At 39.3% G+C, this 17,911-nt stretch overlaps 1 non-coding gene across 1 annotated transcript; it reads right to left on the minus strand.

The window, feature by feature from the left end:
* Nucleotides 1–14,604: 14,604 nt before the first annotated feature.
* Nucleotides 14,605–14,676, minus strand: TRNAC-ACA. Its single transcript has one exon. It is a non-coding gene; the product is annotated as a tRNA-Cys (tRNA).
* Between the last annotated feature and the right edge of the window lie 3,235 nt (nucleotides 14,677–17,911).

A 17,911-nucleotide genomic window follows, 5' to 3' on the forward strand; every position in this document is an offset into this window, starting at 1 on the left:
TAGAAAATGGAGAAACAACCAACATAGCCATTAAAAAGATTCAAATGAAATAATCTCTTCCCATAGCAACCCCCAGAAGAATAAGTATCAAGGACTGTACTCAGAATTCAACAAAGAGAAAAGTTGAAACATATAAAAGGGAATTGAGACAACTATAGCAGTAACACTGAAAGATTCCTGTATGTGTCCAACAAGATTTTTATCATAAGGAAAGAATTAACAGACTGTCAGGGAAGTATTTTCCAGGAAGCTTTATTGGAAGAAAAAACAAAAAAACAAAACCAAAAAGACTTACGATGAAAGAGCATACCACATGCTTTAGCAGGATTAATAAAATCCATACATATATGCATTAAAATATAATCACAGAACTCTAAGATAAAGATATCAGCTGAATTACCCACAGAGGAATAGCAAGGACTGACAGAAGAATAGCCACAGCAATCAGACAAGAAAAATAAAAGACCAAAATCGGGGACTGACCTGGTGGTCCAGGGATTAAGCATTTGCCTGCCAATGCAGGGAACATGGATTCGATCCCTGATCTGGGAAGATTCCACATGACATGGAGCAACTGAGCCCATGCGCCGCAACTACTGAGTCTGTGCTCCACAATTATTGAGCCTGTGCTCTAAAGTCTGTGAGCCACAACTACTGAGTCCGTGTGCTGCAATTACTGAAGTGTGTCTAGAGCCCGTGCATTGCAACAAAGAGAAGCCCTCACTCACCACAACTGGCGAGACAGCCTGGGCAGCAACGAAGACCCAGGGCAACCAAAAAATGAAATCCAAATTGGAAGGGAAGAGGTAAAATTGACTACACATGAAAACTACCAGAACTAATAAGTAAATTCAGCAAGGTAAGAATCTGCCTGGAATGCGGGAGACCTGGGTTTGATTCCTGGGATGGGAAGATCCCCTGGAGGGCATGGCAGCCCACTCCAGTATTCCTGCATGGAGAATCCCCATGGACAGAGGAGCCTGGCGGACTACAGTCCATAGTGCTGCAAAGAGTCGGACACGGCCGCGCAACTAAGCACAATACAGCACACAGCAGGATACAAGGTTAACATGCAGAAATCTATTGCATTTCTTTATGCTAACAATGAAATATCAGAAAAAAAAAAAACGCTTAGTTGCATTTGCTTCCTGTGTGCCATGATAAACAGTGATGCTAAAGGTAATTCACTGTGGTTTACCTATAAATAAGGAAAGAAAAATTTGTATGTCTGTTATATTTTTCTTTGAGTTCACCAATCAAGTTTTAAGCAAAGTAAGTCTTCTTAACGTTATACAAGTGAAGAAAGAAAAAAAAAAGTTTTGCAAAATGATCATATCTATGGACTGAAACTGTCAAATACTTTTGAATATGTGGAGGTCAATCCTTCTTCCTTCTCTTCGACCCCATAGGGAGAAAGACTGTCAAGAGATCACTTACTTTCAAAGATAGAGGATAATGAAGTAGGAGAAATTCTCCTTTACAAGAACGCACCTGTGCACCGAACTGGGACTTCAGGCTTTGTGAAATGTGCAGCCCCAGGAGGATGCAGGATCCAGGGGCAGAGCAGGGCTGGGAGCAGGTGTGGTGGCATCTCAGATTGCTCCCCTCACACTGGCCAACTTGAAAACATTTCATTTAGGGCTTTCCTGGTAGCTCAGTGGTAAAGAATCTGCCTGACAATGCAGAAGACATGGTTTTCATCCCTGGTCTGGGACGATAATACATGCAGAGCAACTGAGCCTGTGTGCCACAACTGCTGAGCTTGTGCTCTAGAGCTCAGGAGCCACAAGTATTCAAGCCCTCGGGCCCTTAAGCTCAGCAACAAGAGAAGCCACTGCAATGAGAAGCCCGCGTACAACTACAGAGTAGTTGTGCTCTGCAATAAGAGAAAGCCCTGCTCTCTGCAATAAGAGAAAGCCCTGCTCTCTGCAATAAGAGAAAGCCCATGCAGCAACAAAGACCCAGCACGGCCAAAAGTAAATAAACAAATTAAAAAACAGAAATACTTCATTTAGTTCTCACTGAGGTTCTGCAAATGCTGTTATGGAATAAGATTAATGGCTCCAGCATCTTCATTTCCCCCTCCACGGCTTAGGAAAATTTATTAACAAGGAAAACCCATAAATCTATATTGTGATCAGAGAGGGCTTTCCTTCTGTTGTGAATTAATTGTATCTTCCAAGAAATGAAGAGAAAATTCTGATCTCACTCCAGTTGTATACAATTTTATCCCATGTAGCTCCTTCCATTTTTTCTGGATGAGATGCAATGATCAAAACCATCTTTATGCAAAAAAAATCAAAATTCAACATGCAGAACTACAGCAAAACAAAAAGCTCTGCACATCAAAATGAAAGTCAGTCTACAGAATGAGGGAAGTACTTGGGGACAACAGGTCTGATATGGTCCCCAAATATTTCCCCCATCCTTTAGATTGACTCAGTGATAAAGATCCCACCAGCAAGGCAGGGGTCACAGGAGTTGTGGGTTCGATCCCTGGGTCAAGATCCCTGGAGGAGGAAATGGCAACCCACTCCAGTGTTCTTGCCAGGAAAATCCCATGGACAGAGGAGCCTGGTGGGCTGGTCCATAGGGTGGCAAAGAGTCAGACATGACTGAGCGACCGAGAACATATGTCTGATAAAAGGTTAATTTGCAAAATATACAAAGAATTCCTACCATTCAATAACAAAAAGACAAATATGATTTGAAAACGGGCAGAGGAATTGAACAGACATTTTTCCAAAGGAGGCAGACAAATGGCCAAACAGATGGCAATATGCTCAGCCTCACTAGTCATCAGGGGAGTGCAAATCTAAGCCACAACGAGATTATCACCAGACACTTGTTAGAAGGGTTATCATCAAAAAGACGAGCGAGAACAAGTACTGTCCAAAAATGTAGATGAAAGGGAACCCTTTGCAATATTGGTGGGAATGTAAGTTGGTTCAGCCACTAAGGAAAACAATATGGAGGTTCCTAAAAAAATTAAAAGATAACCACACGATACAGCAATCCCACTTCTGAATATATGTCCAAAGGAAATGAAAACTGGATATCAAAAAGATACTTGCATTCCCATGTTTTGAAGCATTATTCACAAAAGCCAGGATATGGAGATGACCTAAGTGTCCATCGATGGATGAATGAATAATGTGATATACATATACACATACAAACAATGGAATATTATTCATGGATAGTTCTTGAGGGCATTATGTTAATGGTGATAAAGCAGACAGAGAACAAATATTGTATGACATCACTTATATGTGGGCTTCCCAGGTGGTTCAGTGGTAACAATCTGTCTGTCAGTGCAGGAGAGGCAAGAGACACGAGTTCGATCCCCGGGTTGGGAACATACCCTGGAGGAGGAAACGGCAACCCACTCCAGTACTCTTGTTGGAAACTTTTATGGACAGAGGAGCCTGGTGGGGTATAGTCCATGGGGTCACAAAGAGTTGGACAGGGCTGAGCGACTGAGCAGGCATGCATTACTTATATGTAGAATTAAAAAAAGTTGAATTCATAAAAACCGAGAATAAAATCATAGGTACCAGAAACTAGGGTGTGGGGGAACTGGGAAGATGTGGATCACAGGGCACAAACTTGAAGTTAGAAGATGAATCAGTTCTTCTTATTCATAGAAGATGAAGAGCTAATGCATGGCACTGTGATTATAGTTAACACTACTATATTGCCTATTTTGAAGTTGTTAAGAGACCTGAGGATGAGATGTTTGGATGGCGTCACTGACTCACTGGACATGAGGTTTGATCAAACTCCAGGAGATGGTGAAGGACAGGAAACCTGGTGTGCTGCAGTCCATGGGGTCACAAAGAGTCAGACACCACTGAGCGACTGATGATGATGAAGAGACTTGATCTTAAATATTTTCACCATAAAAAAAATGGCAATTATGTGATGGGATGAAGGTGTCAGCTAATACTACTGAGGTAGTCATATTGCAATATATAAATGCATCTGATCAACACACTTTACACCTTAAATTAATATTGTTATATGTCAATTATATCTCAGTTTAAAGAACATCTTTACAGTTTGAATAAAGAGTCAAATAAAACAATATAAAATTTAAAAGGATAAATACAAGCATCTAAAAAGCTGCATATGACAAGGATGGGAGAAACATGGCTTAATGGGACCATAACAAGGTAATTTATTGGACAATAAATTCATTATTAATCAACAGTATGATATAAACAAAATCATTTAGAATGCATTAATAAGAATATGGTTTGTAATACAAACTGGTGATAGGTCTTCTCTGGGCTGGTTAAATGATTACGTTCAATTTTGGCCCCCACAACTTAGGAAGGAAAGTGGAATTTGCTCAGAAAATCAGGAAAGTTAAAAAAAAAAAACTTAAAAAAAATCTCATGAGAATATTACACTTAGAACATAAGTGTTTAAAGAAGATTCAGATAATCAGAATCAAAATTACCTAGTATTTGAAGTAACATCCAGTAGAAGAAAATGTCCATCTGCTTGTAAGATCCCTAATGTTAGAAGATGGATTGATAAATAGAAGCAACCAAAAGAGACTTGCTTTCATAAATAGAAAGTCTGTCTGATATTCAGGTAAGACCTTAATTTACCTGTGAGGTTAGTATCAAGTCAAGCGTTCTTGAACTTATTCAAGCTAAGGCTGGACATTCTGAAAGAGGTTGATGTACAGGGGCCTTAAGTTTACATGGATCGTTAGACTGAGAAAAATGTTCTTAGTTCTAAAGTTGTTATTCTTAAAATGGGCTGCCCAAGCTGAGAACTGTCTTTGAAAATACAGTTGGGAGGGAGAAGAAGAACTGTTTTTCTTTTAAATTTGTTCTCTTGTAGATAGCAATGTCAATTCTTGAGTATGCCCTGATGTTATTCTTTATCATTTTTGCTTATATATTGTTTCCCAATTGAATTATAAAACTCTTATGGGGAAGGAGAGAAAAATATATTTAATATATATTGGTTTTCCTGGAATTTAGCAGTGTTTTCTGTCAACAGCAGATGCTCATGATATTGTATAAGCTATTGTCAATAAAAAACAGTGGATTTTTTACAATAAAAATACAACACAATAAAGTAAAATAAAATAAAAATGTGTATTTTATCCTCTTAGAAACATTCATATCTTATCGTAGGAACACGACTCAGGAATTGAAGCTGGGTCTCCTGCCTTGCAGGTGGGTTTACTGTCTGACCCACCAGGGAAGCCCATATAAAACTTCAGTTCAGTTCAGTTCAGTCGCTCAGTTGTGTCCAACTCTTTGCAACCCCATGAACCGCAGCACTCCAGGCCTCCCTGTCCATCACCGACTCCCAGAGTCCACCCAAACTTAGAAATATACAAATGACAATATCCTCCATCCCTCCTGCTAAGTTGCAGTACAATATGGGGATTAAACCATCTTTGGAGTTGGGCTGTGTCCAGATCTTCCCTCTTGTCATCAACTGTACGCCCTTTGGATAGTTATTTAATCTCTTTGTGTCCAATGTCCATATCTGAAGATACTTATTGATAATTACAGAACATATCAGTATATCATTACTACTATAAGGGTTAAGTGGATTGAAAATTTAAAATACTTGGGAAAAAACCATCATACATACAGTAAGTACGTAAGTCCTTACTTAAGTATGTTGTACTCAAGTCCAATGCTTGAGAGCATTGTACATAATGTCACCAACAAGCTGGTGTGGTAAATATTTTCAGGCTACAGATGCTGAAGATTTCTATCACTTCCTTCCTACTGACAGATCACTCCACTTTATACAGGGCGGATTGTACTGTTCTTGTGTCCACTGGTTAGACTTTTCCTAGATCACAGATCTACACAAAGGCTTACTCAGTGAAGAAAGAAAACTAATGGTTTGAATTTTCACTTCACCACGAACACTGTAATTTTTATCACATGTAAATGAACTGAGTCTGAAGTGACTCATAGTATCCACAATCAACTCCTTACCCCTCAATCACACTTCATTATAATTGAAGCCGTCTTGTCATGTTTAGTGAAAGCATTCCGTTTTGTCATATAGTTGTTGATTCAGTGTTGAGCCCCAAAAAGGTATTTGCTAAATAAGCCAAATTTGTGAGGCCCTTTTTAGCATGAGGGCGGACAAGAAGCAATTCACCATATTTATTCCTAGTCGTGATATATTTTCCCTGTGAAGGAAAACAACCCACTCCTCAATTTAAAACTTCTGATAACTACCCTGCTTCAGCTAAGCCGGCATATATTTATGTAATGGAGCAAACTTTCAGTGACACCTCCTGTTTCACGACTTATTCTTCTAAAAAGGGTGGTATCCAAAACAGCTTTTCCCCCTTTTTTGAGGAGGGGAGAGTTTTGGGTATGCTTTTTTCAAAACTCACCATTTGGAAAAATCACCATTTTATGATTACATTAAATGAAACATTCAAGAGGTAAACTCTTCGTGCATTCAGAATGAATAATCACTAGGAACAGGATTCGGTCCACTCTTGGAAGTTAGAATCTGGTTCCATCAGTGAATCCATCCATTCAATTCCTTTTCCTTAGGAAAGCTTGCTAAATGCCACATTATGTTGAATCAGCAATTCTGTCGTGTTCATATTTTCATACATATTTATAAATACATAAATATGTATCATAACATATAAATCTATAAAAAGACTAGAAAAATTTTCCTCCTGGGCTTTCCTCTACGTTAAAGTAGAGACCCAGAACCTTGTTAGTCCCCTTCCTCTTTCAGCTCATGAGCATTTTTCAGACACGTTGAAAAGCATTAGTTGATGGAGCTATCCAAAACAGCACCTTGTGCAGCTCAGCTGCTAATTTTTGTCCCCCAGAAGATTCAGTCATTTCCATCTGACAGAACATCACAATTTCAACTCGTGTGATTCTGCACTTCTATCAACTTTCTATTTTCTTCTTTTGACTATGATTTTTGGAGTATAGTGTCTTTGGAGTAAAAGAGATCTGGACTGGAATCACAAAGAGCTGCCTGTGCTGGCTACATGGCATTAACGTACTTAATCTCTGCCTCTGTTTGTAAAACGGAGCATACCTGCTTCACAGGTGCTGCAGTGGCAAAAAATCTGCCTGCAACACAGGAGACGCAGGTGCAGTCCCTAGGTGGGGACGATCCCCTGGAGGAGGAAAGGAGACCTCACGCTAGTATTCTTGCCTGGAAAATTCCATGGACAGAGGAGCCTAGTGGGCTACAGTCCATGGGGTCGCAAAGAGTCAGACATGACTGAGCACCCACAGAGACACACACACATATCTGTAATTACAATAATAATAATTGCTCCTACTTTTATTACCTTTAGACAAATTACTGTCTTCATATTTGTTTACAAACATACTCCTGATGATTTCCTTCAAATTGTATGATAGGTTTTTAAAATGTAACTGCAAGGATGAGAGATTTACTTAGCAGTTGCCAAGGTTTTCATGCAAAGAGTTAAAACTTGGGTGCCTGCCATTCGAAGTATAGTCTATGGACCAGAAGCATGACACCCCCTGGGAGGTTTTTAGGAAAGAGGATTTCAAGTCCCACATCAGATGTGCTGGATCTGATTTTGCATTTTAACAATACAAAACAATATGGAGATACAAATGATGGGTGTACTTAGAGCCTGGGAAGCACTGGTTCAGGCCACACTAAGCTGTGAAGTTGAAGCATCGTGGTTGTCGTGTAGAGGAAGTGTATTCACAAAAGTCAGAAAGACATCGAGTGAAGCACCAACTGGAAGGAAAGATCACCAAAGGCTCGTTCAACTGCTCCATGTCAGGCTCATTCACTTGTTTTCCTCTCTCTAGGGCTTTCTTCCCAAAAGACCCTGATGCTGGCAAAGACTGAAGGCAGGAGGAGAAGGGGACGCCAGAGGATGAGATGGCTGGACGGTATCACCGACTCAATGGACATGAGTTTGAGCAAGCTCTGGGAGATAGTGAAGGACAGAGAAGCCTGGTGTGCTGCAGTCCATGGGGTCACAGAGAGTCAGACGTGACTGAGCGACTGAACAACGACAGGTGCTTTCTGCTCAGTGTCACAAAGAACTGTGTGCCTTCCTCTTTGAGCTATGACTTGTCTACAAGACTGTTTATATGAGAACTGGACTCTGACACCCTAAAGGGTCTCACTATTTTTGCTATCTCCAGCACCTGGTGGGGGTACTTCCTCCAGGAATCTTTGCAGAACTTCCCAGCCTGTGGGAACGTGCTGGGCACTGCTTACACTTCTCTGACCTGTAATTCCGTATTGTTTTAGAGCTTTGCCATTTGAGAGCTTTTCTTACAAGACTGTGAGTTCTTTTAGGGCACAGTCCAGACCATTCACCTTGGTACTTTTGATACTCATGAAATAACACTCATGTGTCTTAAGCTTCCACTAAGAACTGGTATTTTGCGAGCTGATGGAGGTCATAGAACCAACCCTCTGTTTTATTCTTAGCGAAAGAGTTAACTTCATGGGGAAAAATTTCTCTCATAAAGTTTATCCCTTTTTTTCCTTCTTCACATGTTGATACCTGCTCATGTTTGTGTATTTTGGAATCTAATATAAGTGAAAGTCACTCAGTGGTGTCTGACTCTTTGGGACCCTGTGGACTGTAGCCCACCAGGCTCCTCTGTCCATGGGATTCTCCAAGGAAGAATACTGGAGTGGGTTGCTCTTTCCTTCTCCAGGGGATCCTCCTCGACCCAGGGATAGAAACTGGTCTCCTGCATTGCAAGTAGGTTCTTTACTGTCTGAGCCACCAGGGAAGCCCATGCAAAAGTTAGTTATTTGGATGCTTATATTGTCAAAATGATATGTGGTAAAAGCACCATGTTTTCCAGGAATTTCACCACACACAAAAGCTTGAGAACCAGTAAGGTCGTCAGTGTTTGTTAAATGAGTGAAACAGAGAAAGAAAAGGCTCTTCTAGTGCAAGTGAGTAGGCAGATGCTCTAACAGAGGCCAGAGTTGCAGAGTTAAAATGAATGGAAAGGTTATTCAATTACTGGGTAATTTCAGAAAGTCTAGAAGACCAATACAGACAAAGCAGCACTTTTAAAGGCCCAATTTTTACCTGACTCATTCAGGCTTTGCTTTAGTTTAAAACAGCAGCATTAGCTTAGGGTGAATGTTTTCGAAATGGGACCAAAAATACATCACAGTAAGAGCAACTCTGTCATAAACACTGCCTGGTGATGATGCGACTCCTTAACACGGCCTATTACTGTCATTGTGCCATTCGAGAAAATACCAGGGATTAATATGGAGTCATAATGTGTTTACTTAGGAAAGAACTGATAGCACTTTCCTCTTTGTGACATATTCATTTTGAGATTCATCAAACTGCTTTTCAAAGAGCAGACACGCTCATTATTTCAATCCACATAAAGAAGATAAGCAAGTTAACATGAGGAAAGGGAAAAAAGACTGAAAATGTGAAAAGAAAAAAGAACGCAGTACAGAAAACAAAATCACAACATTTGGGAAAAGGGTGTGCCAGAGACAGTGTCTCCGAGCAGAAATTATTCATACAATTATTTAAGATGCTTACACAAGCAGGGATAATTACTATGGAAATTCAACATAGGACACTGTTTATATAAACACATTAAATGAGAATAGAGATTAATACCATGTGGAAGCATTCCCAAAAGGATCTAAAACATACAAAATATATCCCATTTATGTTTGTGTTTCATGTCATATCTCTGCATGCTATTCAAGTTCTTTTCCCCAACTAAGCCGACAGGGGTTCCCTCTGATCTCTCTTGCATTTCGTAACACACCCATATGGAACAATAGTCAACTCACACATACTCAGCATATGAGGTAGTATACTATCTGTTCTTCCAGAAGCTACATTCTGTATATTTTGCTTTATACTCATAAACACCTAAAAAAGAACTTTAAAATATATAATCAGGTAACCAGTAAACTTGCTCAAAAGTCTGTGTTCTACTCAAGGTGAAAATTTGTCAAAGAGAATGATTTGTGGTCATCATTCCCTTCAGTACATTTGCTCAGTCGCTAAATCGTGTCTGACTCTTTGTGACCCCACGGGCTACAGCATCCCAGGCTTTCCTGTCCTTCACCATCTCCCAGAGTTTGTTCAAACCCACGTCCATTGAGTTGGTGATGCCATTCAACCATCTCATCCTCTGTCGCTCCCTTCTCCTCCTGCCCTCAATCTTCCTGAGCATCCGGGAATCTTCCAATGAGTCAGCTCTTTGCATCAGGAGGCCAAAGGAATGGAGCTTCAGCATCAATCCTTTCAATGAATATTCAGGGTTGATTTTCCTTTAGGATTGACTGGTTTGATCTCCTTGCTGTCCAAGGGACTCTCAGCACATTGCATCTATTTAATCAAAATAATGACTTCCCTTTACTGTCTTTAATATAAGTAATTTCAGCAAACGGATGCCTATTATAAAGTTCATTTCAGTTCAGTCTTTCTTTTTTTCAATAAGAACGCTGACCTCCAGGAAGTACACAAGTGATGGAATCAATTCAATCAGCTCTCTTCAGTTACACAGCAAAACATTTTTACTCATTGCAGGAAGAGTGGGCAGCTGCTATTAGAAAGGCTGAGTACAAGGATGAGGCTCTACTCAGGAGCCCCTGACCTGGCTACTCCCAGTCGCCCACCAAGGACCCTCCGAGATACAGAAAAGACACAAGAAATAACAGTTTTATTTTGGCAGGGGGTGGGGAGGTGAGGAACCATAATTATTCTTCACCCTCATATATCCATGGAAGAGCACTGGTAATGAGAGAAACTGTTAATTTAATTTTTAACAAAGACTAAATCTGGGGCAAAAAGTGAACACTGGCAGTAATATCCAGAACAAATCAGAGTCAGGTCTAGATGGATATTGACTAATGATAAATGATAGATGACATTGATAAATGATATTTGATAAATGATAAATGATATTGACTTCAAAGTTCTAGGGTTATTATAAAGATATTTAATATTCTCTATACACAGATATATACATAGATGGCATATATATACATATGTATATAATACGTATTTTAATATGTACATCAAGATATATATGCATATAAGTATAACATTGTTCAGTCACTAAGTTGTGTCTGATTCTTTGCAACACCCATGGACTACAGCATGCCATGTTTCCTTCACTATCTCCCCAAGTTTGCTCAAACTCATGTCCATTGAGTCAGTGATACCATCCAATCATCTCATCCTCTGTTGCCCACTTCTTCTCCTGCCCTCAATTTTTCCCAGTATCAGGGTCTTTTCCATGAGTCAGCTCTTCACATCAGACGGCCAAAGTATTGGAGCTTCAGCTTCAGCATCAGTCCTTCCAGTGAATATTCAGGGTTGATTTCCTGTAGGATTGACTGGTTTGATCTCCTTGCAGTCCAAGGGACTCTCAAGAGTCTTCTCCAGCACCACAATTTGAAAGCCTCAATTCTTAGGCACTCAGTCTTCTTTATGGTCCAACTCTCATATCTGTATACGACTACTGAAAAAACCATAGCTTTTACTACATGGATCTTTGTCAGCAAAGTGATATCTCTGCTTCTTAATATGCTCTCTATGTTTGTAATAGCTTTTCTTCATGTATACTCACACACACACACACACACATACAGAGAGAGAGAGAGTCAAAGCAGAAACATAGACACAGTAGTAAGCAGTCAATTATCATCAGCTAGTTACACTGCCATCATAATTACCACTTCATTGGTGACACTTGCCCAGCTTGCTAATCCTCTGGTTTAGAAGAGGGACCCTCGGGACTTCCCTGGTGGTCCAGTGGGAAAGAATCTGCCTTGCAACGCAGGGGACATGGGTTCCATCCTGGTTGGGGAACTGTGATCCCACACGCGGTGGAGCAACTAAGCCTGCACGGCACAACTAAGACCTGATGTAATCAAAGAAAAATATATTTAAAAAAAAGAAAAAGAGTGACTCTTACATTGTTGAAGGCAAAGAACCAGGGTGTTTTTTGTTGTTGTCGTTTTGTTACTGTTTTTAAATTTTCAAATCAGTCTTATAGCAATATTTTTGTCAAATAAAATAAAAAATAAATAATAAAATGAAAAAAAATGTACAAGCCCCAATTAGTCTCTGCTATTAGATTTGTGTATGTGTTAGTTTCTCAGTCGTGTCTGACTCTTTGTGACCCCTATGGACTGTAGCCCACCAGGCTCCTCTGTCCTTGGGATTTTTCAGGCAAGAATACTGGGGTGGGTTGCCATTTCCTTCTCCAGGGGATCTTCCCAACCCAGGGATTGAACCTGGGTTTTCTGCTTTGCAGGCAGATTCTTTACCATCTGAGCCACCAGGGAAGCCCTACTATTAGATTTAATAGATATAAACTCACTCTGTTAAATTGCTGTAAACATTTCTAAATGCTTCCTTTCCATTCCATTAGTTACTTTGTTGGGAACCAATAAGAAATGTTTTGCAAATTAGCACATGGATCACACGTGGCCACACACTGGGTAGCAAAGTTCTAATACTTACTGTCTGGACCAAATGTCAAAACTAGCTTTGCTGCAGGAAGATATTGGGCAAATGATGGCTATCGTCCAGCAGGGGTTGCTCTGTTGGCTCATATGTGTCCTGTGTACTGACTGACTGATGAGAAAATGTACTGAAGTAGTTCACATATCTTCGCTAAGGATGATACCCAGATCTTGCTGGGAAAGATTGAGGGCAGGAGGAGAAGTGGGTGACAGAGGATGAGACGGTTGGATTGCATCACCAACTCAATGGACAGGAGTTTGAGCAAACTCTGGGAGATGGTGAAAGACAGGGAAGCCTGGCCTGCTACAGACCATGGGGTTGCTAAGAGTCGGGCACGACTTAGTGAATGAACAATACAACAAGGTAAGATAGAAGTGAAACTCGGATATACCTTAAGAGGTGTGTTAGAATTCAGATGTATTTTGTGATAAGTGTATTAACGTAAGTGTTTCATGTCATTCTTGAGATATACAAAGAAGGAATTTTTTTTCAGGATTTAGAACATTTTTGAGGAGGAAATGAACTCTGCTATTTTCAAGAAAAGAGCTGCCCCTATGTATAAGGCAAATTTACACAATTTTTTATATTTCCAAAACTGATAGTATTTTCTGTATAATTGTTACTGTGTAACAGTTTACTCCTGTCTGTTCAATGACACACAGATAGTACAGCCAAAAGTCAGCAGAGTTCTGCTGCTTGCAAGTCAGCATTTCTGAGTTTTAACACGCAGACCAAATTAATTCAACATGAGTGGCATTTCTACTAATAATACATCCCTTTCATTGTGTTTGGCTCTGTGCCCTTTTTTTCAACTAGTCACATAAAATGTGTTAAAAACACTATTCACTTTCAACAGCTTCTGCACAACAAAACTCCCTGTTAAAGCAGAATGGATGTCAGAAATACTTGAAGTTCTCTAGTAACCATATTGAATCGACTGTGGAGTAGAATGAAAAAAAAAAGTCTCCTTAGTTCTGTAACTGGGAGGAAAAAGGCTGCCTTCCTGGTTGCCAGGTATATAGATGTTATAAACAGGATGTACTTTATTAGAAACTTCTCCTGTGGCTTAGTTAATTGGATGTTGTGATCAGTCTTTGGTGTCCTCATTAATTGCATTGGCAGAACTTTAAAAAGGATTTCTGTACAGACAGTCATCTATGGTTTATATCAAAGATAGATTTTATTGATTGCCTTTCATATGGAAACCTCAGGTTGGGAAAGGAACTAAGACCCATTCTTTGAACTTTTCTTTTGAAGTATATACTATTAAGAGAGAAAGGGCTTCCCAGGTAGCACTAGTGGTAAAGAACCCACCTGCCACTGCAGGAGACATAAGAGACATGGGCTTGATCCCTGGCTTGGGAAGATCACCTGGAGGAGGGCACGACAACCCATTTCAGTATTCTTACCAGCAGAATCCCATGGACAGAGAAGCCTGGTGCGCTACAGTCCACAGGGTTGCCAAGAGTCAGACATGACTGAAGTGACTTAGCACACAGGCACGTTAAGAGAAAAAGGCTTGGAAAGGCAGAGATCATCATCTGTTCCCCTGTTAGTGCAATTCAGCATGAAACCACGAGCTGCCCTCCCTGGATGCCGATCAGAATAAAGAACAAAACTGGGCTGATTATTTCAACTAGATGAATTTACAAAATGATGAATAAGTAACAATATAAAGAAACAAATCTGTACATTTCATTCTGTGCTGTATTTGAAATGACTTACACAGATCAAGTTAGGTGGCCGAGCTTTAAATAAGCTGAAAATAATTTGATTTGTTATTTTGTAAAGTCCATTCTTATTTGTCATTCACAGGTAAACCTAGTTCAACACTGATCCCATGTACAGAGAAAAAAAAATAGAAATTTAGTATAAAGCATAAATGAAAAGGATGCTTTTAAATTGTATTAGAAGAAATTAATTGCCATTTGGAAAGAAATAAAATTAATTAAAAGGTTTACATGAAGTGAAAGTGAAGTCACTCAGTTGTGTCCAACTCTTTGCAACCCCATGGACTGTAGCCTACCACACTCCTCCATCCATGGGATTTTCCAGGCAAGAGTACTGGCGTGGGTTCCCATTTCCTTCTCCAGAGGATCTTCCCAATCCAGGGATTGAACCTGGGTCTCCTGCATTGTAGGCAGAAGCTTTACCATCTGAGCCATCAGGGAAGGCCAAGAGGTTTACATGCTGCTGCTGCTAAGTCGCTTCAGCTGTGTCCGACTCTGTGCGACCCCATAGACGGCAGCCCACCAGGCTCCCCCGTCCCTGGGATTCTCCAGTACATATGTGGTCTCAAAAGAGTAGGACATGACTCAGTGACTAACAATTATATAGCCGACTGTGTTAGCTGGGTACCCAGGCTAACTTTGTTGGACTTACAAACAAATGGGAGTTACAAACCCGCTCTTGGAATGAAATTTGTTTGTATGTAGGGAAATTAGTGTATATAGTCAAAGTGTTAGTTGCTCAGTCGTGTCTGACTTTTGTGACCCCATGGACTGTAGCCCACCAGGCTCTTCTGTCCATGAAATTCACCAGGCAAGAATACTAGGGTGAGTTGCCATTTCCCACTCCAGGGGATCTTCCCAACCCAGGGATCAAACCTGCCTTCTGTAATTTTGAGTTGAGATGTTTCAAACAGGAGCAACGAAAGCTGTTACATTTCACTTATACACGGCTTTAGTTGCATTGTAAAAATTATGCTTTTATTTTCATTTAGCTCCAAACATTTCCTACTTCTCTTGTGTTTTTTTGACCCATAGTTTGTTTAGAAGTATGCTAATTACTAAATATTTGAATATTTTTCAGATATTTTTCTTTTGTTAATTTCTAATTTAATTCCACTTTGTACTGAGAACATTTTGTATATATTTTAAAATTTTACTTTAATTTTTAAATTTAATAACTACTTATGATTCAGCAAATGCTCTATGGTAAAGATTTCGTGTGTACTTTAAAAGAATATGCCTTGTGCCACACTTGAATGCAGTGCTTGTAAATTTCAACTGGTTGACAGTGCCACAGAGTCTTTTATATCCTTTCCAATTTTCTATTTGTTCCACCGATTACTTACAGAAGACTGATGAAACCTCCAATTATTATTGCCAATTTTTTCTTTCTCCTGTCCGTTCTATTAGTTTCCATTTGGTATTGTGAAGTTTTCTTATTGTGGCTATACACATTTATCATTGTTATTTCTTTTTGATGAAATGTCCCTTCTTATTTCCAATTATACTCTTTATTCTGAAGTCTAGGTCTCTGATAGTAACATAGATTTCTTATAGTTACTTATTTGACAGTATATCTTTGACTCCTCATCTACACGTACCTTTAAAGTGAGAGTTTTGAGGTAATATATATAGCTGAGTCTTGCTTTTTTATGCAACCTGAGGATATCTTCTAAGTGGAATGTTTAGACCATTAAAATTTAAAATAATTATTGACATGGTTAGTTTTAAATCTATCATATTTCTCTGTTTTTCTGTCTCATCTCTTCTTTCTCCTTTTTCCCCCTTCAGTATACATCCCTTTCATATGCCTCCATTCTTTTTGTTATTATTGTTATACCTTTTATTTTTACATGTTTTAAACCCCATAATAACACTGCTAATATTTTTGCTTTAACCGATCAATAAATATTTAAAGGAAGTGAAAAATAAGAAAAAAGTATTTCATATCTACACACATATTCACCATGTCTGGCCAGCTTCACTTCTTTATTCTGGCTGAATGACTGTCTTTAACACTTCATGTAGCACACTTTTGTATGGCACACATTTTCTTAGTTATTGATTATCAGATTGAATCTTAATTTAGATGTCAATCTTGGAAGATAGTTGGGGAGTGTAAAAATTCTAGGTTGACTTTCGGTATTTTAAAATGTCATTCTATTATCTTCTGACTTGAATAAGGTTTGAAGAAAGTTTGAAGTCATATTCATCTCTGTTTCTCTGTATATGGTGTGTGTGTATGTGTGTGTGTCCTGGTTGCTGTTGTGTGTGTGTGCTAAGTCACTTCAGTTGTGTCCGACTCTTTGGGACCCTAAGGGCTGTAGCCCAACAGGCTCCTCTGCCCATGGGGCTTCTCCAGGCAAGAATAGTGGAGTGGGTTGCCAGGCTCTCCTCCACGTGATCTTCCCAACCCAGGAATCAAAAACATATCTCTTATGTCTCCTGTATTGGCAGGTGGGTTCTTTACCACTAGCACCACCTGGGAAGTCCGTGTTAGGACATCTATTTATTACTAGCTTCCATATTGCTATGTCTGTTAGTGTGATTTATTTGGCTTGATGTTCACTGAGTTTTTTTCTGTGAATTTATACAAATTCATCAAATTGGAAACTTTTAGTTATTATTTAATAACTAATAAATAATAATTAATATTATTATTATTTCTTCAAATATCTTTTGTGCACTGTCTCTTCCAAACTCTGGAATTCCAGTTACGTATATATATATATATATATACACATTACATAGCTTGGCATGGAGGTCTGTTCCTTTTTATTTACTGTATGGAAGGCACTGTATTTTTCATCTGTGTGTTCCATTTTGTTATTTTTTTCTATCTCCACTTCTCTTCATTATGTTCATGTTTTCCTTTAACTCTGAATACAGCAAAATAGCAATCTTAACATTTTTTACTAGTTCCATCATCTATGCCCTTTTAAAATTCCGATTCTGATCGTTCTGATATTTCTGTGGGTTATGAGTCATGTTTCATTGTGTCTTTGTACATCTAGTAAGTTTCTCCTGGATGCTGAACACCGTAATTTTATACTGTTTGGTGCCTACATTTTGTTTTCCTTCTTTAATGGGAGCTGGACTTTGTTCTGGCAGGCTATTAAGCTACTTGCAGATCATCATAATCCTTTCAAGGCCCCTTTTAAAGCTGTGCTAGCATGGCTTTATCATTCCAGGGGCAGTTTAGCGCTGCTCCTAACGCCTGATACAACTGGGGTCTCTACTGAATGTTCCAAGTGACTGCTGTGAACTATGCATCTACTCTGGCTGGTTCAAGCTCGAGCGGCTTCCTGCCTAGCTGTGAGCTCTGGGAACTGTTTACAATTCTTCCCTCCTTTGTTTGACTGTGGAGTGTCACCTTAAACATATATGGCTTATACCCAGCAAAGACCTAAGAAGTCTCCACAGGTTTCTGAAGTTCTTCATCTGAAAAGTTACTTCCTCTATGAAACTCACAAATTCCAGTCTCTCTCTCCTCCAAAATAAGATCGTATCTCTAATTGGATGTTCATATACATTCTGTGTCTCATTTCCAAGGAATACTTTATGAGACTGAGAAAGTTAGCTTCTGTCACTAGTTTTTAAGGAAAAAAATAGATGAAGAAATAGTTATTAGAGCTGTCAGCACAGCTGGATTTAAAAAAATCCTCTTTTGGGAAAA

This window comes from Bison bison, unplaced genomic scaffold, assembly GCF_000754665.1.
Source record: "Bison bison bison isolate TAMUID 2011002044 unplaced genomic scaffold, Bison_UMD1.0 scf7180017864148, whole genome shotgun sequence".
Classification (NCBI taxonomy): Eukaryota; Metazoa; Chordata; class Mammalia; order Artiodactyla; family Bovidae; genus Bison; species Bison bison.